Source organism: Dasypus novemcinctus, chromosome 8, assembly GCF_030445035.2.
Source record: "Dasypus novemcinctus isolate mDasNov1 chromosome 8, mDasNov1.1.hap2, whole genome shotgun sequence".
Lineage (NCBI taxonomy): Eukaryota > Metazoa > Chordata > Mammalia > Cingulata > Dasypodidae > Dasypus > Dasypus novemcinctus.
In genome coordinates, this window is record NC_080680.1 from 14,746,365 (window position 1) to 14,770,886 (window position 24,522).

A 24,522-nucleotide genomic window follows, 5' to 3' on the forward strand; every position below is an offset into this window, starting at 1 on the left:
TGGTTGTCTTTCCTGATTATTTTTATCATCAGAGTGTTGGATTTTTTCCAAATAATTTTTCTGCATCAGTTAAGGCAATCACATTTAGGGCAAGGGTTTTTTCCCCTTCATTAGGTCATTTATTTATTTATTTGTTTATTTATTTATTTAATTTTAAAGGTAATTCATATATTCCCAGGAAAACATTTCATGCAGGTTTTCTAATTTATTGGCATATAATTGTTCATTGTACCCTCTTATAATCCTTTTAATTTCTGAGGTAGGAGTAAAATCCCCACTTTCATTTCTGATTTTAGTTATTTAAGTCCTCTCCCTCTTTCTTTGTCAGTCTGGCTAAAAAGGTTTATTAATTTTATTGGTCTTTTAAAAAAAACACTTTTGGTTTTGTTGATTCTCTCTATTGTTTTTCGATTCCGTTTCTCCTATCTCCACTCTAATCTTTACTATTTCCTTCCTGCTACCAACTTTGGGTTGGTTTGCTCTTCTTACCCTAGTTTCTTTAGGGGTTAAGTGAGGTTATGGATTTGTAATTTTTTTTTTAATGTAGGCATTCAGAGCTATAAATTTTCCACTGATCACTGACTTCACTACATTCCATAAGTTTTGGTATGTTGTGTTTTCATTTTCATCCATCTCAAGGTATTTCCTAATTTCCCTTGTGATTTCTTCATTGACCCACTGGTTGTTTAGGAGTATGTTATTTAATTTCTACATATTTATAAATTTATCAGTATTCCTTCTATTATTGATTCTAGCTTTATTCCATTTTGGTCCAAGAAGATACTTTCTATGATTCCAATATTTTCTAAATTTAAGATTTGATTTGTGGCCTAACATACGGTCTACCCTGGAAAATGTTCCTTGTGCACTTGAGAAGAATGTGTATTCTGCTATTGTTGGGTGGAGAGTTCTATACATGCCCATTAGGTCTAATTGGTTAAGAGTAATGTTCAAGTGCTCTCTTTCCTTATTGATCTTCTGTTTAGATGTTTTATCAACTATTGAAAAAGTGGCATGTTGAAGTCTCCAACTATTATTGTACCCCTATTTCTCCCTTCAATTCTGTCAATTTTTGCTTCATATATTTTGGTGCTCTGTTATGAGGGGGGCATATGTTTATAATCATTATACCTTCTTGCTAGATTGAACCTTTTATCAATACATAATATCCTTTATCTGTTGTAATTATTTTCTGACTTGAAGTCTATTTTGTCTGGCAGTAAAATAGCCACTCCAGCTCTCTTTTGATTACTGTTTGCATGGAATATCTTTTTCCACCCTTTTACTTTCACCCTCTTTGTGTCTTTGTACTGAAAGCAAGTCTCTTGTAGACAGTGTATAGATAGATCACGTTTTTCCATCCAATCTACCAATTTCTTCCTTTAAATAGGGGATTTTATCCATTGACTTTTAAGGTAATAACTGAGAAGGAGGGATTCACTTCTGCCATTTAGCTATTTGTTTTCTTGTATGTTTTTGTTCCTCAATTATGCCTTTACTTTTTTTCTTTTTTTGCATTTAGTTGCTTTGTTATAATTTACCATTTTATTTCCTCCTTTTCTTTATATTGTTTTAGTTATTTTCTTAGTGGTTACCTTTGTAATTACAGTTAACAGCCAAAACTAATAACAACTTAGTTCAACTAGTACCAACCTAGTTTCAGCTCTACACGAACTCTCTACTCCTCTACATCTCTGTCTCTCCCCCTTTATATTATTTTCTCAGGTTACACCTTTATATCTTGTATATCCATTAACCTAGATTTAAGATGTTATTTTACACATTTGCCTGTTAAGTCCATGGGGGGAAAGCAGTTACAAATCAGAAGTACAATAATATAGGATTTTATATTTACCTATGTAGTTACCTTTACCACGGTTCTTTATCTCTCTTATGACTTGGAGTTACTGTCTAGGGTTCCTTTACTTCAGCTTTGGGGGCTCCCTTTAGCATTTCTTATAGGGCAGGTCTTCTGGTAACATGCCATCCCACTGTCTCCTGGCCTCCATGGTTTTTATAAGAAATCTGCTCTTAACCTTACTGGGGATCTCTTGTACGTGACAAGTCGCTTCTCTCTTGCTTTCAAAATGCCCTTTGCCTTTGGCAGCTGGTCAGCCCCCTTCACCTTGGCCCTTATGCCGCTGCTGTGGCGCCATCGCCCCATGGGGCTGGGAGTTCCTGGGGAGCAGAGACCGTGGCCTGGGCTGACCTGTGACTGACCTCTGGCAGTCGCTGCAACTGTGCCCCAAGCCACCATCAACCTATTGGAACTGCCCAACGGAGTCTAAACAGACTTCCTCTTGTCGGAGGTACCCTGGGGCAATTACCTGCCCCCTCCCCCCCGCCCTGAACATCTGCACATGCACCATATTCAAATATTTCCAAACTGTACACACGCAGTGTTAGTGGAGGGCAGAATGTTTTTCCCAGGTAATCCACTAGCCCGCTTACCCTTGGCTCGTGAGGGAGGGGCTATGTCTTGCACAGCACAGCATTCAATTATTTGTGAACTTTTCTAAAAACTTTTTATTGTGGTAACATATGTACAACTCAAAAAATTTCACATTTTAACCACTTTCAAGTGTGCAATTCAGTGATATTAATTACATTCACAATGTTGTGCTAACCAACATCCATTACACAAGGCTTTTCTTTTCTTTTTTAAAGATTTATCTTCCCTCCCCCCCCGCCCCGCTGTCTGCTCTCCATGTCCATTCGCTGTGTGTTCTTCTGCATACGCTTGCATTATCCAGCAGCACTAGGAAACTGCATCTCTTTTTTGTTGTGTCATCTTGCTGCATCAGCTCTCCGTGTGTGCAGCACCACTCCTGGGCGGGCTGCGCTTTTTCCACAAGGGGTGGCTCTCCTTGCAGGGTGCACTCCTTGCGTGTGGGGCTCCCCTACGCAGCACAGCACTCCTCGCGCGTGGCAGCACTGCGCATGGGCCGGCTCACCACGCGGGTCAGGAGGCCCTGGGGATCGAACCCTGGACCCTCCATATGGTAGGCAGAAGCTCTATCAGTTGAGCCATGTCCGCTTCCCTACCCAAGGCTTTTCATCAACCCAAATAGAAACTCTGTACCCATTAAGTCAGCAGTTCTTAACTGGGGAGTCCACGGATCCCCAAGGAGGCCATGGAAAGATTTCAAGAGGTCTGTGAGCTTGAACTGGAAATTCAGAAAAACATTATTCTTGTGGGGGCAAGTTGGTGTGGGTGTGATCTATTTCTTGAATACCGCGACATTCTGAGAAGGGGTCCGTGGTTTTCACCGGGCAAAGGAGTCCATGGAACAAAAAAGATTAAAAAGCCCTGCACTGAGTAATAATTCCCCATTCGCCCCTCCCCCCAGCCCCTGGTAACTCCTAATCTACTTCCTATCTCTATGAATTTGCTTATTGTAGGTATTTCACGAGTGGAGTCACAGAACAATTTTCCTTCTGTGTCTAGCGTATTTCATTCTCGATGTCATCATGTTGCAGCACGTATCACAACTTTGTGGAATGAATTCTTAAGAGAGTTCCAGAATTACATAACTCACCCACCATCCCCCATTTGACACCTATTCCACTATTTAAAAAAAAATTTTTTTTTTTTTTAATGATCATCGCCAAGACAGGAGAGACTGGTGAAACTGACTCATTTGCAGCTGGCGGCAGCTTTTCCATCGGTAGGGGTCTGTGAACCTATACCAGCAATCCCAAACACGTTCCCGTTGCCTCTGGCCCATCGCCACTCCCACCTCCACAGCCCTGCAATTCCTCAACAGAATTAATTTAGCAGCATCAAAGGTCTATTGCAGTAGCACCCTCTATCTTTAAAAAATAACTTCAAAAACTTTTTTTAACCTGGGGAAAAATGTCTGAATACTCAAATATCAGGGGCATACATTATGTTTTTTGTTGCTGTTTTTTTCCTTTTGTTTTTATTGACATTAAGTTTTTTGTTCGTTTTGTTTTTTAGAAGGTACTAGCTGCCCAGGGATTGAACCCAAGGAAGCAGGTGCTCAATCACTGAGCTACACCCGCGCCCCTACATTATGTTTTTGGGTTTTTTTTCTTTCCTTTGTTTTTTTATATTTTAATTTTAATTTTTTTCTTTATTTCATTATGTTTAATAAATCATGAATTATGGAAATCATGGTGAAATCTGCTTAAAGCTTTTTTGTTTTCTTTTGTTTTACTGAGGTCCAGGGCCTGAAATTGAACCTGGGACTTCCCTATGGAAGCTGGCACTCAACCACTGAGCCACACCGGCTTCCCTGCTGGTTTTTTTCATTTGTTTTGCTTGTTGTTTGTTTTTGTATTTTCAGGAACCGAGCCTGGGACCTCCCATGTGGGAGGGGGACACTCGACCACTTGAGCTCTATCTGCTGCCCTTAAAGTTTTAATGTAGATAAAAGTCTACATTGAATCTAATGTAGAAAAACTCTACGAGGGCAGTTCACCAACATGTTTATGTTCAAAAAAACCTAAGAGAAGCCCTTGGCGGTATTAGTAGAATAAGGAATATTCTCCCCTGTCCCCTCCCCACCACACACTCAAATCTCAAATTTTACGTCTTCTTTTTAAAATGAGTAAGAGGAAAGCAGACTTGGCCCAGTGGTTAGGGCGTCCGCCTACTACATGGGAGGTCTGCGGTTCAAACCCCGGGCCTCCTTGACCCGTGTGGAGCTGGCACATGCGCAGTGCTGATGCGCGCAAGGAGTGCCCTGCCACGCAGGGGTGTCCCCCGCATAGGAAAGCCTCACGCACAAGGAATGTGCCCCATAAGGAGAGCCGTCCCACGCAAAAAAAAAAATGCAGCCTGCCCAGGAGTGGGGCTGCACACAGAGAGCTGGCGCAGCAGGATGACACAACAAAAAGAGACACAGATTCCCAGTGCCGCTGATAAGAATACAAGTGGACAGAGAAGAACACACAGCAAATGGACACAGAGAGCAGACAACTGGGGTGGGGGCAAGGGGAGAGAAATAAATAAAAAATAAAATCTTTAAAAAATAGTAAAAATAAAAATAAATGAGTATGAGGAACACTTGTGAAGGACTGTTGAAAACTGAGATTATGAAAGCTGTAGATAACTGATATTACTGCTAGTGATGCATCTCCATAAAAATGCAAATGAGTTGTGTATACTGAGAGTACAACTGATTATTGTCCAATGGGTAACCAGTTTTGAATCTCTTTGTACATCCATATCAGCATTTCCCATTGCCTATACAGGCGTGGCCTCTGAATTCTCCTTTAAATGGTTCTAACAACTTATTAACTCATTATTAATGAATTAAATAAAAATCTTTGACACGCGCTCCTTTTATATCTGTATGAGTCATGGTTTTTCACCTTTTTCAAAAGTGAAAAGCATTTCACAAGCAAGCGTTATTCAAATACCCAGACTCCGGCATTTCAATTACCCTATGAATATCAAATATCAACACGCTTGGAAAGATCCCCCAGGGGGCTGCTGACCCCCCTCGAGACTTTGTTCTCAGAAAACCTCTGTGGCCTGAGCGGGGATTATATAAAAACCCAAACTCGTCCCACTCCGTGCCAGCCTCAGCCACTCCTTCGAGAAGTCTTAGCAACAGAGCTAACCCCGAGTTTTCAGCACTTAAAAGCCAGGCGAGTCACCTTCCCTTCGGAACACCTGCAAATTCCAAGGTGTAAAAATAAAGCAAGCCTGGAAGGGTCAGGGCATTGAAAAGTCAGAAGAATTTATCTTGCCGAACTGTTTTCTGAAAAGGAGATTTTTAAAACCGTGATCCTGCGGAGTGGGTGTAGCTCAGCGCTGAGCGCCTGCTTCTCAAGTAGGAGAGATAAGGGCTCAATCCCTGGCCCCGGACCACCTAAAAAAAACAAAAAACAAAAATAACCAAAAAGAAAACAACGACCGACGCACACACCATGATGCCTTATTAGCAGGAGCAGAGGAACAAACAAGATCTACGAGTTTCATTCCTGCTCCCGAGCATCACCTGGACCAGGCAGTGGGAAATTTGTCAGTGGACTATTTTTTACAGCTTTGCCCATGCCTGGCTTCCCCAAAGCACGGCGTGAGCCGTACTTCAGGCCGTCTAGAGGAAAGAAAGGGGCAGTCTCCCCATCTCGCTGACAAGAATTTCCTAGACAGCAAAAACACCGGCAGAAATGGACTCCCAGCCTACCCTCTAACCAAGTCTTGGTCACCAGACAGATCACAAAACCAGTGGGAGGTCTTGCAGGGGAGACCCAAACCCAGTAGTGTATAGCTAGAAAAACAAGGCTCAGAGAGGGCAAGGAACGTGCCCAAGATCACACAGCATGGAAGAGGCAGAGCAGAAATGGAGCCCGGGCTCGGTTTCCCAGCGACCCCGACCATCCCAGCTCTGCCCACAGGCTCCTGCAGGACCACCTGGCCAGTCCCATCCAAACGTCACCTGTGCCGAGAGGCCTTCTCCAATACCCCCCACCCCCAAAGTAGCCCCACCCCTGTTTCCCAGCACTGTTCTTTCTCTCCTCCGGGTGTTTCCCCCACAGGACCTATTCTGTTGGCGGGTCGTTTAATTGCCCCCCACAGGACACTGTGAGCACCCCACAGGGGTGGGGTTGGGGGGGGAGGGGGGACGTTTGTCAGTATTTACTTTACGCATGGGTGTCCTCAGTGCACCTTAAGGGCCTCGGGATCTTCCTGGCAGCCCCGTCCCACGAGTGCCCCGCGCGGGGGCGCGGACAGTGGCCGCCACGCACCCGAGCCTGCTGCAAGCCAGGCTGACCCCGAGCAGGGACCCACGCAGTCTCCGCCTCCCGCCCAGCGTGGCCCCTACATCACCGCAACAGCCCACCTCGTCCCCACTTCACACGCGCGCCAACGGAGGCGCCGGGAGCGCAGGCAGCCGGCCCGCGCGCCCGCGGAGGGAAGCCCGGCGGGGAGCCCACGGGGAGCCCGCGCCCCCGCGCCCCCGCGCCCCCGCGCCCCCGCGCCCCCGCGCCCCCGCGCCCCCGCGCCCCCGCGCCCCCGCGCCCCCGCGCCCCCGCGCCCCCGCGCCCCCGCGCGCCCGCGCGCCCGCGCGCCCCGCCGAGGCTGCGTGTCTGCACCGCCCCCTGCCGGTCGCCGGCCACAGCGGCCGCGGAAAGGAAAGCCTCGCGCGGGGGTGGACGCTGCAGCCTCCTAAGGTCTGCAGCCAATACTCGGGATCTCTTCTGGAAGGAATTCTTTGGGGAAGCGGCAGAGGTTTCTGCCAGGATTTCTGGAGCCCGATGTGATGAAAAGAATGGTTCCTTCCCCCCTGAAACGATCCCGACCCACCCGCCACCCGGAGTGGGAGGCCGGGGCGGGGCCAGGGGGAGGTCCGCCAGTGAAGCGCCTTCCACTGAAATCTGAACAAGGGTCAGGGGAGCTGCTGGGGACTGAGTTATGTACCCCAAGAAAACACGCTCCTCATCTTCATCCATTCCTGTGGGTGTGACTGCACTGTAAATAGGACCTTTTGAAGATGTTATTTTTGGTTAAGGGGTGTCCCAACTGAATCAGTCTGGGCTTTAATCCAAATTACAGAGTCCTTTATTCAGACAGAGAGACAGAGCCAAGGGACAAGAGCAAGAAGCTGGAAGTGAACGGAATCAGAGGAGAAAAGACACGCAGTGCCTTGCAAAGGCCAAGGGCCAGCCCCCCAATGCCAGGCTCCTGGGAAAGCATCGCCTTCTTGACACCTCAATATTGGACTTCTCCTAGCCTCAAAGCCATGAGCCAATAAATTTCTATTGTTTAAGCAAATCCATCAGGTGGCGTTTGTCATAGCAGATCTGAAAACAAAGACTGGAGCACTTTCCAACCACCCCCAGGTGCTTCTGGCTAAAGGTGGCACAGGACTTACCCCAAATTCTCAGCAAGCCATGCCCCCATCCTTCCAGGATCTCTGCATTTGCTTTTTTTTTTTTTTCTTAGCTTTTTATTTTGATATAATTTCAAACTTATAGGACACTTGCTAAATTAATACAAACCCATACACAGAGCTCCAACATACCCACCGACTTTAAAAAGCATTTTGCTACAATTGCTCTATCTATCCATCCACTGTCCATGTCTACTATATCCTGCCCATCTGAGTGTAGATGGTATATATCACACTCCTTGAACACTTAATATTTCCATGTACATGTCCTAAGAAAAAGGATATTCACATAAGCAACCACCTTAAGTACAATTATCAATGTTCAAGAAATTTACATTGACATGAAGCTTAGCGTCTAGACTCCAATTTTTTTCTTATGTCGCAATAATGCCCTTTCTCCTCCATTATTAGATCCCATCCAGGTTCATGTAGCCTGCAAGGCTTGCACGGAGGACTGGGAGGGGAGCACAAATCTGACCTGCTCTAGCCTTTCCTTTTATGCCCCAGAGCACCCACTCACCGGTTGTAGGAAACTACCAGGGAGGAGACAGTGCTCTGACCAAATTAAGTGGGGCTGACACTAATCGCCAATTCAAGCAAAAACAGAAATTAACCTTTGTTCCCATCTCTTACTTTTTTTCCCCAGTGGAATGCTAGAGTGGAGGCACCAAGAAAAACCCTCTTCTTATCATTTCCTGCCTTTGGGACCCAGACTGAAATAGTAACATGTATATCAAGTGCATGTTTAAAAAGTCAGAAAGGCAAGCAACTTGGCACTGTGGCAGCCTGTTGTTCGCCGGGAGCACTTGTGAAAATAATGACTCCCAAAAGGAACAGCCTTCAGAGCCTCTATTACTAAACAATCACTTAAGTGCGGGGCAGTGTCCTGACGTTAAGGGAACGCCCTGGCCTGTCCCCTCTCTGAACCTCGGTGTCCTCCCCTGCAGAGCCGAGGTGACGAGAGGCCCCGCGGGGCTGGCGGTGACAATGAGAGGGCCACACGGTAACACCGCTCCAGAGGGTCACAGGTAATTCTCACGGGCAGGGGAGGGTGGGTATGGGCGTCCAATTCACAGGTGCACAAACCGAAACCGAGAGGTTAAAACTGCGCCAAGAGCGTGGGTGGGGCGGGGCAGGGCCAGGACTGTGTGCCCGCACTCTCCCTTCCAGCCTGCTTCGCCCTCGAGCTGCTCAGAAGAGTTACACCAACGTGGGCGAGATGGCACTGAAAACAGCACTGGGAGGAACCCGGAGAGCCTCCCGGTACCTCGGGGTTAAGTGACTGGGGGAAAATCCCCAAAACTTTATGTTTTGACCTGTTTTCATGGCCATTTCCAACACAGACAATAGTAAGAGACAATAGCAGCTCCCCCCTCGGGTGAGTCGTCCTGGCCCGCCCACGCCCTCCCCACCTTGCACCCTCACCGGCACAGGGCAAATCCCAGGCTTCCGAGCATCCCATCTGTAAACGCTTCGTGCGTCTCGCTGACAGAAAAGGAGTCTCTTTTTTGAACATAAGCGTAGTAGGCAGTTGCACCTAAAAGAAATGAAGACCAATTCCCAGCACCTGCTAATAACACAGGCCGCCACTGAGTTTCCAAGTTGCGAAACACACCCAGGCCGTACAGCGCCTGCGGACAGGAGGTCATCTGAGAGGCAGAGCTGTCACCCCGGGCCCAGGATGGGGGAGCCGCGGGGCACCCCTGTGCTGGCCTCCCACCCCCGGCAGGACCCGGGCTCAAAGCACAGAGAAATCCGGCTCCCACGCAGCCACCTGCCCAGAAGTCCCCCAGCCGCTCCACCGCCCTGCTCCCTCCACCCTCCAGGTCCCTGCAGGACCCGGCCACCAGGGTGCTACCTGCTCTTCCCAACACCCTCCCGACTGCTGTGCCCACGGTCCCCGGGAGTCCCACCCATGACACTCGCACTTGGGGTCACAGCCTCGGGGCATGTGCGCAGCCTCATTTCCTCTTCACGGTCACTCTACAGAGGAAGCATTCTTATCCCCATTGACAAGGGAGACCGAGTCACAGCCAAGGCCAGGTGCGGCACCCAGCGGCCGCGCGGGGCTGACCATGCTCCCAGCGCCCTGCGTCCCTGCCTCCACCTGCCACAGCGCAGGCACCCCTCCAGGGTCCCTCCCGGCGGCGCACCCGCAAGCGGCAGGACCGAGGGCCGGTGCGGTGCCTCCCCAAGGTCACGAAGCCAAGACCAGGAGGTCAGAGTCATGGTTTCCCCCGCCCCATTATTAACATTTTGCATTACTGTGGTACCTGTGTTACAGGTGGTGAGCCAGTATTATTGTAATTATATTACTAGCTAAAGTCCATAGTTTACATTAGGGTTCCATCCTATGGTGGTTCTTTTTTTTCCCTAATTTTTATTAGAGAAGTTGTTGAGTTTACAGAAAAATCCTGCGTAAAATACAGGGTTCCCACGCACCACCCTATTATTAACAGCGTGCATCGGTGTGGAACATCTGTTACGACTGATGACGGCACATTTTTATAATTGTCCTATTAACTACAGTCCACGGTTTAACTTGAGGGTCACTGGCCGAGTAGTGTGGGTCCATGGATTTTTAAAAAAAATTCTGTTACCGTAGATACAGCCTAACATCTCTCCGTTTTAACCACATTCAAATGTGTAATTCAGTGCTGTTAGTTTCATTCATAATGTTGTGCTACCATTGCTGCCATCCATTACCAAAAGTTTCCATCTTCCCAAATAGAAACTCTGCACATTTTCAAATTTTGCTTTCTAGAGCAGTGGCAAGGTTTACTATTATTATTATATAATTATTATTGTGGTGGTGGAATCATAATTACAACATAGAATTTCCCACTGAACCTCTTTCAAGTGTACAATTCAGTGGAGTTAACCGCATTCAGTGTTGTGTCACCATCACCACCATCTGTGACCGAACCTTTTGTGATGAGTCCTTCTGACTTCTAACAGTTCCACAAAACAGCCCCAGCCTTTCCCCCCGTTCCTTCCACTGCTCCCCACAGACCTCAGTCAGCCAAACGGGGTGACTTGCCATGCCCAGGCCTTCACCCTGCCCCCCGTCCTCGCTCCTGCTGGGCCCCTGAAACAACCTCCCTCTCCACTCCGTCCAAAGGCACAGAGCCGCCAACCCCAAGTGTTGGCGAGGACACGGGGTAACAGGAACGTTCACCGGCTGTTGTAATTTAGAGCCAATGATGTGAAAGTTGCCTGGCAGTCTCTACTAAAGCTGAACACTGGCATCCCACAGCCCCGCTATCCCTAGGGACATGCCCAAGAGAATCAAGTGACCCAACACGAGTGTGTAAGAATGGGGGTGGCGGCCTTAGTCACAGGAGCCATGAAATGGAAAATGACCCAATAATCAGCACCAACAGAACAGACTGTGATCTAGTCACCCAATGGGAATACGATATATTCCAGTATCATGGATTGCTTTTAATAGACACTCCATTTTTTTGTTTCTCTCCTTTTTTTAATTGTGGAAACATATACAACATGACTCTTCCCATCCTAAATGCTGCCAAGCTCACCATTCAGTAGAAGTAATCACATTCACAGTGTTGCAGTACCCTCCTCACCATCCATTACTAGAACTTTCCCTTCACCCCAAACAGAAACCCTGACCCCATCCTGCATTAACTCTCCACTGCCCTGCCTCCATCCTGGCAACCTTTACTCCACGTTCTGTCTCCACGAGTTTCCATATTCCATGATATTTTCTTTGTGGTTACCCTGGGGCTTAAATTTAACATCCTAAGTCTATAAAAATCTCATTTGCTTTGATACCAGCCTAACAACTTCAGTAACTTTAACACACATAAACTATGTTCCTATAGTCCTCTGTTCCTCCACCTTTACGTAGTTGTCACAAATAGCATATTTATACATGGAGTCCAAAACCATTGATTTATTATTACATTTTATGCATTTGCCTTTTAGATCCTATAGAAAGAGAACGTGGAGATACAAATAAAAATACCATAGGAGTGGCATTTGTATTTACCCGTGTCGTCACTCTCACTAGATACCTTTATTTCTTCATGTGGCTTTACTCAATTATGCAGTGTCTTTTCCTCTCAACCTGCAGAACTCTCTAGAGCATTTCTTACAGGGTTGGTCTAGGGGCAACAAAGTCCCTCAGCTTCTGTTTATCAGGGAATGCCTGAATTCCTCCTTCCTTTTTTTTTTTTTTTTTTAAAGATTTATTTATTTATTTAATTTCCCCCCCTCCCCTGGTTGTCTGTTCTTGGTGTCTATTTGCTGCGTCTTGTTTCTTTGTCCGCTTCTGTTGTCGTCAGTGGCACGGGAAGTGTGGGCGGCGCCATTCCTGGGCAGGCTGCACTTTCTTTTCACGCTGGGCGGCTCTCCTCACGGGCGCACTCCTTGCGCGGGGGGCTCCCCCACGCGGGGGACACCCCTGCGTGGCAGGGCACTCCTTGCATGCATCAGCGCTGCGCATGGCCAGCTCCACACGGGTCAAGGAGGCCTGGGGTTTGAACCGCGGACCTCCCATATGGTAGACGGACGCCCTAACCACTGGGCCAAAGTCCGTTTTCCTCCTCCTTCCTTTTTGAAGGACAGTTTTGCTAGATATAGAATTCTTGGTTGACCATTTTTTGCTTTCAACACTTGGTAAATATATCATCCCCCTATCTTCTTGCCTCTGTGGTTTCAGAGGCGTAATCAGTACATAATCTTATTGAGGCTCCTTTGTTTGTGACATGTTGCTTCTCTCTTGTGGCTTTCGGAATTCTCTTTATCTTCGGCATTCAGTAGTTTGATTGGAACATGGTGTGGTGTGAGTCCATTTGGATTTATCCTATTTGGAGTTCATGGAGGATCTTGGATGTGTATGTTCATGTCTTTCTTTAAATTTGGGAAGTTCAGCCATTATTTCTTTGAACATTCTCCCTGCCTCCTTTTCTCCTTCTTCTTCTTCTAGAATTTCTCCATTATGTGTATAATGGCACACTTGATGGACTCTACAGGTTCCTCAGGATCTGTTCACTTTACTCCCTTCTTTTCTCTTTCTGCTTCTCAGGCTGGAAAATTTCAGTTGTCTTATCTTCAAGTTCTCTGATGCTTCCTTCTGCCAGCTTCAATCTGCTGTTGACCCCCTTTATGGAATTTTTAATGTCTTCAGCTCTGTGTGGTTCCTTTTCGTAAGTTCCATCTCTCTACCAATAGCTCTTTGTGTTCACCTATTGTTTTCCTGATTTCCTTTAGCTCTTTGACAGTACTGAGGACCATTTTTTAAAAGTCTTTGTCTGGAATGTCCCAAGTCTGGTCTTCCTCGTTGATGGTTTCTAATGTCCTGATCTCCTTTGCTTGGGCCATCACTCCCTGTTTCTTTGTATGTTTTATAATCTTTGGCTGAAACCTGGACATTTTGATATTTTAGCGTGTTACTGCTGGGATTTAGACTGAGGTATCTGTTCCTTAAGCTTGTATCACCTAGTGCTATGATAGAACTTCCCTTGAATGCCAGGAGCTAACAAAAAAAGTGAAGAAGGAGGAGAAGGAGGAAAAGGAAGAAGAGGAGGAGGTAGGGGAGGAGGAGCAAAAAAAGAAAACACCTTTCCAGTCTTTGCAGAGTGACCTGTGTGAGTGCACTCCTTCAGCACTGCCCATACAATGAGGGAGAGAAGAGCTCCAGACTAAAGCTCAGGGGCCTCCGTGATTTTTTTCTGTACATGGACATGTGGCCTAGGAATTCCCCTATTTACACAGATAGGAATCCTTTGCCCCAGACAGCTACGCCTTCTACCCACAGCGCAAGTTCTGGGCCAGTGAATCCCCCGGGCCACCACCGCACAGACTGGGCAGACGTGCAAGCTCCCAGTCCGTGCATGAGGTTTACCCTCTTCTGGCACCAGGACCAGGGATCCACCCTGGGAGTGCCAGCCCCACGCCGAGATGGTGACGGGCTGGGGAGGGACCAGCAAGGGCATACAAAATCCTCCTGCTTTAAACGGCCTTTCTCCGGGTCAGCACACACCCTGTCACTGCAGTCCTTTAAGAGTTTTCTGGAGCCCTGAGGAAGATGTTTCTGCCAATTCTTGCTGGTTCTTGTGGGGGGACAGAGCCTGATTCACCTCACTCTGCCATCCTGATTGGGGCAGGCCCTTAATAAACCTTTTATTTTGAAATAATTTCAAACTTACAAAACAATGGCAAAGATAATACAAAACCCATACAGAGAACTCCAACATAACCCAACGCTCAGATCCACCAACTTCTCATGTTTTGCCACATATGCCGTTATCATTCTTTCTTTCTACCTACCTACCTATCTATCCATCTATCTATGTCTATCTGTCCAGCTATTCATCTATTTCCTAAACATGTGCGAGTAGGTTGCATACATCATGCTCCTTGAACACGTAATGCTTCCATCTACATTTCTGAAGTACTAGGATAGTCACTTACGTAACCACAGCTATCAAGTTTAAGAAATTTGGGAAACGGACTTTGGCCCAGTGGTTAGGGCGTCCGTCTACCATATGGGAGGTCCGCGGTTCAAACCCCGGGCCTCCTTGACCCGTGTGGAGCTGGCCATGCGCAGTGCTGATGCGCGCAAGGAGTGCCGTGCCACGCAAGGGTGTCCCCCGCGTGCGGGAGCCCCACGCGCAAGGAGTGCGCCTGTGAGGAAAGCCGCCCAGCGTGAAAAGAAAGTGCAGCCTGCCCAGGAATGGTGCCGCCCACACTTCCCGTGCCCGTGCCGCTGACGACAACAGAAGCGGACAAAGAAACAAGACGCAGCAAATAGACACAGAGAACAGACAACCAGGGGAGGGGGGGGAAATTAAATAAATAAATAAATCTTTAAAAAAAAAAAAAAAGAAATTTAACATTAGCAAGCTTACAGCCTATATTACAATTTTTCATATTTAATCTTCCCATCAGCCCCATAAGGTAAGTATTATTATCCTTTTTTACAGAGAGGGAAACTGAGGCTAAGCCAGCAGGTGCATGGTTGGCACGAAGCAGTCATCCACAGACATCTGCTGAAAGGAAGTGAACACAGAGAAGAACCTTCTTCTCTGTGGCAGGAGCTGTGGGAGAGTTTGCTCAGCTCTTGGCTTTCCTCTGAATCTCAGCCTTATGCAAACCCAAAGAACCCTGGCTTTCTCCAGAGACCCTGCCCAGAATGGCCTTGCAGGTCTGTGGCTTTCAACGGGTAGTTTCTACATTCGTTCCAGCTCAGTCTCACAAGGCCAAGTGCTGCGCAGACACAGCAAAGTACAGCGACAATAAAACATTAGCAAATGAAATTCAATAATACATAAAAAAGATTATAGGCCATGATCAGATGGGATTTATCCAAGGAACGCAAGTGGGTTTAACAAGCTGGGAATAGAAGGAAACTTCCTCACCGTGATGAAAGGCATCTAGGAAAAACTCACAGCTAACAGGGTACTTAACAGTGGAACAAGACAAAGGTATCTGCTCTTCCCACTTGTACTCAACATCATACAAGAGGTTATAAACAGGGCGAGAAGGCAAGATAAGACACCCAAATTGGAAATAATGATGTAAAACCATGTGCAGATGGCATAATCTCGTGTATGGAAAATCTTAAGGAATCTATTAAAGAACTATTGGGGTGGCTGGTGGCTGCTACAGGATGTCAGTATATGACATGCCCGTGAACGCTCTCCGACACCTAAATAAAAGGGTGGATTCTACTACTTTGGAACTCTGGAGGATGATTAACACTAGAGAATGACTCAGTGAATGGTGAATTAAAAAAAAAAAAAAAAGGACTGCTAAGGGGTGTGGAGTTTTTCTTCTTTGGAGTAATGAAATTGTTCTGAAATCTTCTGTGATGATGAATGTACAACATTGTGATTATACTAAAAGCCTTGTATTATACACTTTGGATAGACTGTTAAGGTATATGAATATATCTCAATAAAACGACTTAATAAATAAGTAATTGTGCAAGAACAGCCAGAAATAGGAGCAAGGTACAACAGGGAAAACAGAGAGAGATCAAGAGGTGAAGAATTTTCTTATTAGTTAGATCTTTGTTTATTAATATTAGTATTATTATGGAAATAATGAAAATGCTCTACTGATGACTGAGGTGATGAATGCACAACTATGTGATTATACCAAATACCATGGATTGTACACTTCAGATGAATTGTATGCTTTATTAATATGTATCAATAAAATTTAACTGCTTAAAAAACAACAACAACCTAAAATCAGGAGATCAGTAGGACAAATGTGCTAGTCTGCAGCCTTTTCCCACCCTCGGATCTGTACAGTTTAAGCATCTCACATAGGCAGTTACCTGGTCCGGACACCTTCTACACGATCTTTCACTGCAGAGCCACCCACAGTGCCAGCCTAGTAACCCACATGATTCAAGCACAGGGACCCAAGGCCACAGAGACCGCAGTGCCTAGCTGCTCACGCGCATTCACAGTGGCTCCCTGAAGCCACAGTGCCCACGGTGGCGCTTTTGGCAAGGTGTGCCTCCTCGCTGCTGGTGCACTTAAACGAAGATACTGGGTGTCTCTGTCTATTGACCACACCCGGCTCTGCAGAGACAGACTCCGGGCACGGGCTGGGATTCCCTTATCTAGGAGTTACCAGAGGTAGAAAAGCTGCACAGAAAGAGGAGGCAGAGCCACCTAATGGCAGTGGGGATCGTAGGCTAAAAACTGGAGAGAAAGGGACGTTCAGAGCACGGGAGGAGAGCTAAACAAACTACAGCCACCAGGGAGGAAAAACTGCATGAAAACAAAGAGAACAGCCCCCAGACTCCCAGAGGAGAAACAGGGGAAAGGAAATCTTCTCCTGGAGAGGAATCAGTTGCACATACTAAGGTAATCTTGAAAGTTACTGCACACACCTAGCGCAAGCCACAGGCTCAGAAAGACCTGAGAAAGCAGAACTGCTAACCACAGGCTGTTCTAGAGGTTCAGGACACCCTGAACTTGAGGCTTCACACATAGCCAATCAACGCTAAAGCCTCAAACAACAGAGAGCAACTGACTTCCAGAATTAGCACATCAAAATAATCAAATCCCCAGACATCAACAGAAGATCACAAGTCTTACAAAGAAACAGGAAAAGATGAATCATTCAAGGAAACAAATGAAAACAACAGAGGAAGCAGGCACTGGAACAACTAATCAAAGATACTCAGTCAAATCTCCTAAATAAATTCAATAGCTAAAAGAAAACATGGACATAGAACTAAAGGGAATCAAAAAGACAATGCACGAACAAAAAGAAGACATAGAAAATCTAAAAAGGAATATAGCAGAACTTGGGATAAGAACAACAATAGTAGAGATTAAAATACACTAGAGGAAAGCAGATGCAGTTCAACCACTTGGGCACCCACATACCACTTGGGAGGTCCTAGGTTCAGGTCTCAGTGCCTCCTAAAAGAAGAGCAGATGCTGCCTCCCACTGCAACAAAGCTAGATGCTGCCTTCCGCCACAACAGAGTTAGATGCTGCCACAACAAGCAGAGGCCACAAGCCAGCAGTACAGCCCACAGGGAGCAGAGGTGGCTCAGTCCACTGGCCACTCCCTCTCATGTGGGAGGTCCTGGGTTCGGTTCCCAGTGCCTCCTGGAGAAGGCTAGCAACAATGAGCAGATAGATGAGCAAACCATCTGGAGGAAGGGGACATAAAAAAAGAAATTTTTTTTTATATTAAAAAAAATACACTAGAGGTATTCAACATCAGATTTGAACAGGCAGGAGGAAGAAATTGACAAATTAGGAGACAGGACAATCAAAATCCTACAGTCTAAAGAACAGATAGAGAAAAGAAAGAAAAAAAGGTACCATAGCCTAAGCGACCTGTGGAACAACATGGAGCATACCAGAAGGAAAGGAGAAGGAAAAGGGCACAGAAAGAACATCTGCGGAAATAATGGCTGAAAACTTCTGAAATCTGACAAAAGATGTGGATATACACATCCAAGAATTCCAACAAACTCCAAACAGGATAAACCCAAATAGAGGAATACCAAGACATATAATAATCAAAATATCAAAGACAAAGAAAGAATTCTGAAAGAAGAGAAAAGATTTGTTATTTACAAGGATCCTCAATAAGATTAAGTACCAATTTCTCATCAGAAAACATGGAGATGAGAAGGCAGTGGTATAATATATTTAAGGTACTAAAAGAGAAAGACTGCCAGCCAAGAATTCTATATCTGGCAAGACTATCCTTCAAAAAGGAGGGGAGGGGGAAGTGGATGTACCACATGCAACTGGGCTCCCATCTACAATATGGGGGGGTCCCAGGTTCGGTTCCTGGGGCCTCCTGGTGAAGGCTAGCTGGCCCACGCTGTAGAGAGCTGGTGAGCACTGCGAGCTGACACAACGAGATGGCACAACAAAAAAGAGACACAGAAGAAAGACAATGAGAGACACAACAAACCAGGGAGCTGAGGTGCCTCAAGCGAATGAATGCCTCTCTCCCAGTTGGAGGTCCCAGGACTGGTTCCCAGTGCCTCCTAAAGAGAAGATGAGAAGAGAAGACAAGTAAACACAGAAGAACGTGGAGTGAATGGACACAGAGAACAGGCAGTGAGTGCAGTCAGTGGGGGGAGGGGGGCAAATAAATAAAATAAAATAAATCTTTAAAAAAAAAAGGAGGGGAGGGGAGTGAGTGTAGCTCAGTGTTTGAGTGCCTCCTTCCCATTTCCCATGTACAAGGTCCCAGGTTCAATCCCTAGTACCTAGTAAAAAAAAAACCAAACGAGAGAAATTTAAGACATTCAGAGGTAAACAAACACTGTGACTGCTGCCCAGAGCCCTGCCCTACAAAAAATGCTAACAGGAATTTTTCAGGTTGAAAGGAAAGGACAGGAGATATTTGTTGGAGCAGTTATGAAGAAATAAAGATCTCTAGTAAAAATAACCACATGGATAAATGCAAACCCCAGAAGTACTGTATCCTCATTATACAACTCTACTCTTTTTTTCCCGTAAGGGAGAGAATACAATTGAATAAGAACTAGTCATATATCTATGTTACAGGCATTCAAAATAAAGAAGTAATGTGTAACAAAAGCAACCAAAGGGGGAAACAGGGTATAGGAGCAGACTGTGTGGACTATTAAAGTTAAGCTGGTATCATTTTGAATTAGTAGGTTATAGATTTAGATTGTTTAACACAAACCCCAAGGAAATCACAAAGGAAGTATTTTTAAATATACACAGAAGCTGAAATGAGAAAGGGATCAATCAGTTACATCACAAAAGATCACCTAAATACAAACAAAGGTTGCAGAGAAGGAAAGGGACAAAAAAGATAAGACAACCAAGAAATAAAGGATAAAATGGCTTAATAGTAACTACATTGAATGTAAACAGATTAAACTATCCAATCAAAGACAAAGATTGGCAAAACAGATTAAAAAGGATCATCCAATTACATGTTTACAGGAGACTCACCTTAGATCCAAAGACACAAATGGTTGAAAGTGAAAGGACAGAAAAAGATATTCCATTAAACAGTAACCAAAAATAAGCTGGGATGTCTATATCAGTATCTGGTAAATTAGAGTTTAAGTCAAAATCTGTTACAAGAAATGGACATTTATATTAATTAAAGGGGCAAGTCACCAAGATGATATAACAATTATAAACATATATCTGCTTAATCACAGGGTCTCAAAATACTTAAGGCAAATACTTATAAAACTGAAGGAAAATAAAGACACTACTACAATAATAGTTGGAGACTTCAATACACTACTTTCATCAAAGCATCTAGACAATAAGGAAATGGAGAACTTCAACAATACTATAAATGAACTAAACCTAACATCATACACACAACACTGCACCCAAAAACAGCAGAATACACATTCTTCTCAAGTGTACTTGGATCATTCTCCAGGACAGACCACATGTTAGGTCACAGAACAAGTCTCAATAAATTTAAAAAGGCTGCAATTAGACAAAGCATCTCTCTGACTGCAATGGAATGTAGCTAGATATCGGTAACAGACGGCGAACTGGAAAATCCACACACAAATGGAAGTTAACACACTCTTAAATAATCAATGGGTCAAAGAAGAAATCACAAGGGAAATCAGGAATATTTTGAGACAAATGAAAAGGAGAACACAGCAACATCAAAACTTACGGGACACAGTGAAGGCAGTTCTCAGAAGGAAATTTATAGCTATGAATGCCTATATTAAAAAAAAGAAGAAAGATCTCAAATCAAAAACCTGAAAGAACTAAGAAAAAAAAGAGCAAATTAAACCTAAAGTAAGTAGAAGGGAAGAAATAATGATTAGAGCAGAAATAAATAAAATAGAAAATAAACATAGAACCAATGAAACCAAAAGTTGTGTTTTTTAAAAAAGATCAACAAAATTGACAAGCCTTTAGCTAGACTGACAAAGAAAAACAGAAGATGCAAATAACTAAAATAAAAAACGGAAGGGGATGACCCTGGGTGGGATGTAGCAAGGGAGGAGAAAAGGCTCAGGGGGACAAAATTGGAACATATGAGGAAGTTAGAATGTAGACTTTAAATTTTATTTCAATGTTAAATTTCTTGAACTTGATAACTGCACTTAAGATGATTATGAAAGGTGGCGGCGGACTTGGCCCAGTGGTTAGGGCATCCGTCTACCACATGGGAGGTCTGCGGTTCAAACCCCGGGCCTCCTTGACCCATGTGGAGCTGGCCCATGCACAGTGCTGATGCACGCAAGGAGTGCTGTGCCACAGAGGGGTGTCCCCGCGTAGGGGAGCCCCACGTGCAAGAACTGCGCTCCGTAAGGAGAGTCGCCCAGCATGAAAGAAAGTGCAGCCTGCCCAAGAATGGCGCCGCACACATGGAGAGCTGACACAGCAAGATGACGCAACAAAAAGAAACAGATCCCTGTGCCGCTGACAACAACAGAAGCGGACAAAGAAGACACAGCAAATAGACACAGAGAACAAACAATCTGGGTGGGGTGGGGTGAAGGGGAGAGAAATAAATAAATAAATCTTTTTAAAAAAAGATGATTATGAAAGTGAATATCCTTGTTCTTAGGAAATGTACATAGCAGTATTAATTATTCAAGGAGTGTGATATATACAAAGTATACCCAAATGTTCAGAAAATGGATTAAGTAGATAGATGACAGAAAGGAAGGAAGGAAGGGAAGAAGGAGGGAGGGAAGGAAGGAAAGAAAGAAGTGGCAAAATGTTAAATTTGGTGGATCTGGGTATCTTGGGGGTTGGGGTGTGTCAGGGTTCTCTACATGGGGCTTGTATTATCTTTTGTAAGTCTGGTAAGTATAAAAGTATTTCAAAACAAACTTTAAAAAATATGAAGGGGGCATTACAAAAATTAAAAAGATCATAAGAAAATAATCTGAATAATTGTATGCTAACCAACTAGATAACTTAGAGGAAATAGACAAATTCCTAGTTGTGTTCACACAACTTCCCTAAACTGACTCAAGTAGAAATAGAGGTTCTCTATAGACCTGTAACAAGTAACAAGATTAATTAATAATCAGAAATCTCCCAACAAAGTAAAATTCTGGACCAGACAGCTTCACCAGTGAATTCTACAAAACATTCAAATTAACACCAAACATCCCCAACCTTTCCCAAAAAATTAAAGAGGAGGGAACTCTTTTTAACACATTTTAAGAAGCCAACATTGGGGAGTGGCTGCAGCTCAAGTGGTTGAGCATCTGCTTCCTGTGTACGAGGTCCCAGAGTACCTCCTAAAAACAAAAACAAACAAATGAGAAACCTAACTCTCATTGGGGAGTGGATATAGCTCAGTGGTTGAGTGCCAGATTCCCATGTACAATGTCCTGGATTCAAACACGGTACCTACTATGAAAGAAAAAAAAGAAAAAAAGCCAACATTACCCTAATACCAAAGCAGATAAAAAATCACAAGAAAACTACAGACAGATTTCCCTTATGAACATAGATGCAAAATTCTCAGTAAAATACTAGTAAACCAAATCAAACAGCTGATAAAAATAACTCTATTAATACACCATGATCATGTTGGATTCATCCCAAAAATGCAAGGGTGGTTCAATATAAGAATATCAAGAACTGTAACATAACACATCAACAGAATGAAAGGGAAACAAAATCATATAATCATGTCAACGCAGTAAAGGCTTCTGACAAAATCCAACACACTTTCATGAAAAAAACTCAGAAAAATAGGAATGGAATATAACTTCCTCAGTGTGATAAAGGGCATATAAGAAAAACTTACAGCTAATCTTTTTTTTTTTTTTTTTGAGGTACCAAGGGCTGAGATTGAACCTGGGACTTCACATGTGGGAAACTGGCACTCAACCACTGAGTCCCATCGGCTCCCCTGAATTGGTTTTTTTTTTTTTAGTTGTTATTTGTTTTTGTTTTTTTAGGAGGTACTGGAACTAAACCCAGGACCTCCTGTGTGAGAAGGAGGCACTCAACCACTTGAGACACATCCTACTAATCTGATACTCAACAGTAAAAAATTGAAAAAAGGAGCCTTACTCCTGAGATTGGAACAAGACAAGGTGCCACTGTCACCACTGCTATTCAACATTGTACTGGAACTCCCTGCCAGAGCAATTAGGCAAGAAAAAGAAATAAAAGGCATCCAAACTGGAAAGGAGGAAGTAACACTATCCCCATTCACAGATGACATGATTCTTTATACAGAAGATCCCAAAGACTTCACAAGAAAATTACCAGAACTGATAAACGAAGACCGCAAAGTTGTAGGCTCTAAGATTAACTCACAGAATAGGTTGTGAGTTAACTCCCCGAATTCTGAAATGGGGAGTAAAAAAAAAAATCCCATTCATAATAGCTGGGGGAAAAAAAAGAATTAAATACTAGAAATAAATTTAACTAAGGAGGTGAAGGACATGTACACTGGTACACTTTTTCATCCTTGGCGAAAGAAATTAAAGAACCTAAATAAATGGGAAGACATCCCGTGTCTTAATATTATTAAGATGTCAAGATTACTAGACGCTGTCTACAGATTCAACCTAATACATATTAAATCCCAGCAGATATTTTTGCAGAAATGCAAAAGCTGATTCTTAAATTCACATGGAATCTCAAGGGCCCCCAAAAGGTAAGTCAATATTGCAAAGGAAGAAAAAAGTTTGAGATCTCACACTTCCCAATACCAAAACTTACTACAAAGCCACAGCAATCAAAACAGTATGGTACTGGCATAAAAATATACACATAGACCAGTGGAATAGAATTGAGAATCCAGAAATACATCTACAAATCTATGGTCATCTGATGCAATTGCAGGTTTACAGAAACATCATGCAGAAAGCAGAGAGCTCCTCTACAACCCCCTCACACACAGTTTTCCTTATTATTAACATTTTGCATGAGTGTGAAAGCTGTGTAACAATTCATGAAACAATATTATTATAGTTATTAACTTTAGCCCATTGTTTGCCTCAGGGTTCACTCTTTGTGTTGTACAGTGTGTATGTGTGTGGTAACTGAAATATAGCCTAAAATTTCTCTTTTTATCCCTTTTCAAACATACAATTCAATGGTATTAATTATATATGCAAAGTTGTGCCTCTGTCACCATCATCCATTGCCAAAGCTTTTCCATTACCCCTAACAACTCTCCATAGCAATTAAACATTAACTCCCCATTCCCCTCCCCCACCCACCCCTTGGTAATCTGTTTTCTAGTTTCTGACTTTATATAAGTATGCATATTCTGCTTATTTCCTTTACGTGAGATCATACATTTGTCCTTTTGTATCTGGTTTATATCACTCAACATGATGTCTTCAAAGTTATAGCATGCATTATTTTTGTGGGCAAATAATAGTCCATTGTATGTATATACCACAATCCCACGCGCAGTGCTGATGCGCACAAGGAGTGCCGTGCCACACAGGGATGTCCCCCGCATAAGGGAGCCTCACGCACAAACAGTACGCTCTGTAAGGAGAGTCACCCAGTGCGAAAAAAGTGCAGCCTGCCCAGGAGTGCCGCACACTTGGAGAGCTGATGCAGCACGATGACGCAGCAAAACGAGACACAGATTCCAGGTGCCACTGACAATACAAGCGGACACAGACGAACACACAGCAAATGGACACAGAGAGCAGACAACTGAGGGGGGCGGGGTGGGGAGAGAAATAAAAAAATAAAAAAATAGAATTAAAAAAAAATATATATATATACATATAAGAGGTTCCCGTACCCCACTCCCCACACCCCCGCTCCTCCCACATTGACTACTTCTTTCATTAGTGTGGCACATTCATTGCATTTGATGTATTTTTGAACTCTTAATTCCATTGGTTTATTTGTCTGTCCTTTTGCCATGCTGTTTTGATTACTGTAGCTTGGTAATAAATTATAAAATCAGGTGGTGTAGGTCCTGCAACTTCTGTTCTTTTTTTTTTTTTTTCCAGAAAATAAAACACCACATTTATTCCAGAAAAGTTTGTATTTGGGCCTTAAGCTTTTGAAAATAAAGTTTAGAGACATAGCATATGAATACCACTGTAATACACATGAAATATTCTATAGACCCTAAAAATGAACATGAACTTAAACTTTCTCATAGTCAACAAAACAGTGGCTGGGTGCCGATTTTATTAAAGTTGGCTACAGCATTTTAATTATTTTAA

At 44.2% G+C, this 24,522-nt stretch overlaps 1 protein-coding gene and 1 pseudogene across 1 annotated transcript in view; one reads left to right on the plus strand and one right to left on the minus strand.

Annotated features, from left to right (window-relative positions):
• Positions 1-7,239, plus strand: part of LOC139439424 (FYVE, RhoGEF and PH domain-containing protein 6-like) — a 65,751-nt pseudogene extending 58,512 nt beyond the window's left edge.
• Positions 1-24,522, minus strand: part of FGD3 (FYVE, RhoGEF and PH domain containing 3) — a 162,453-nt gene that overhangs the window by 133,668 nt on the left and 4,263 nt on the right. The gene's annotated exons all lie outside the window — the stretch shown is intronic.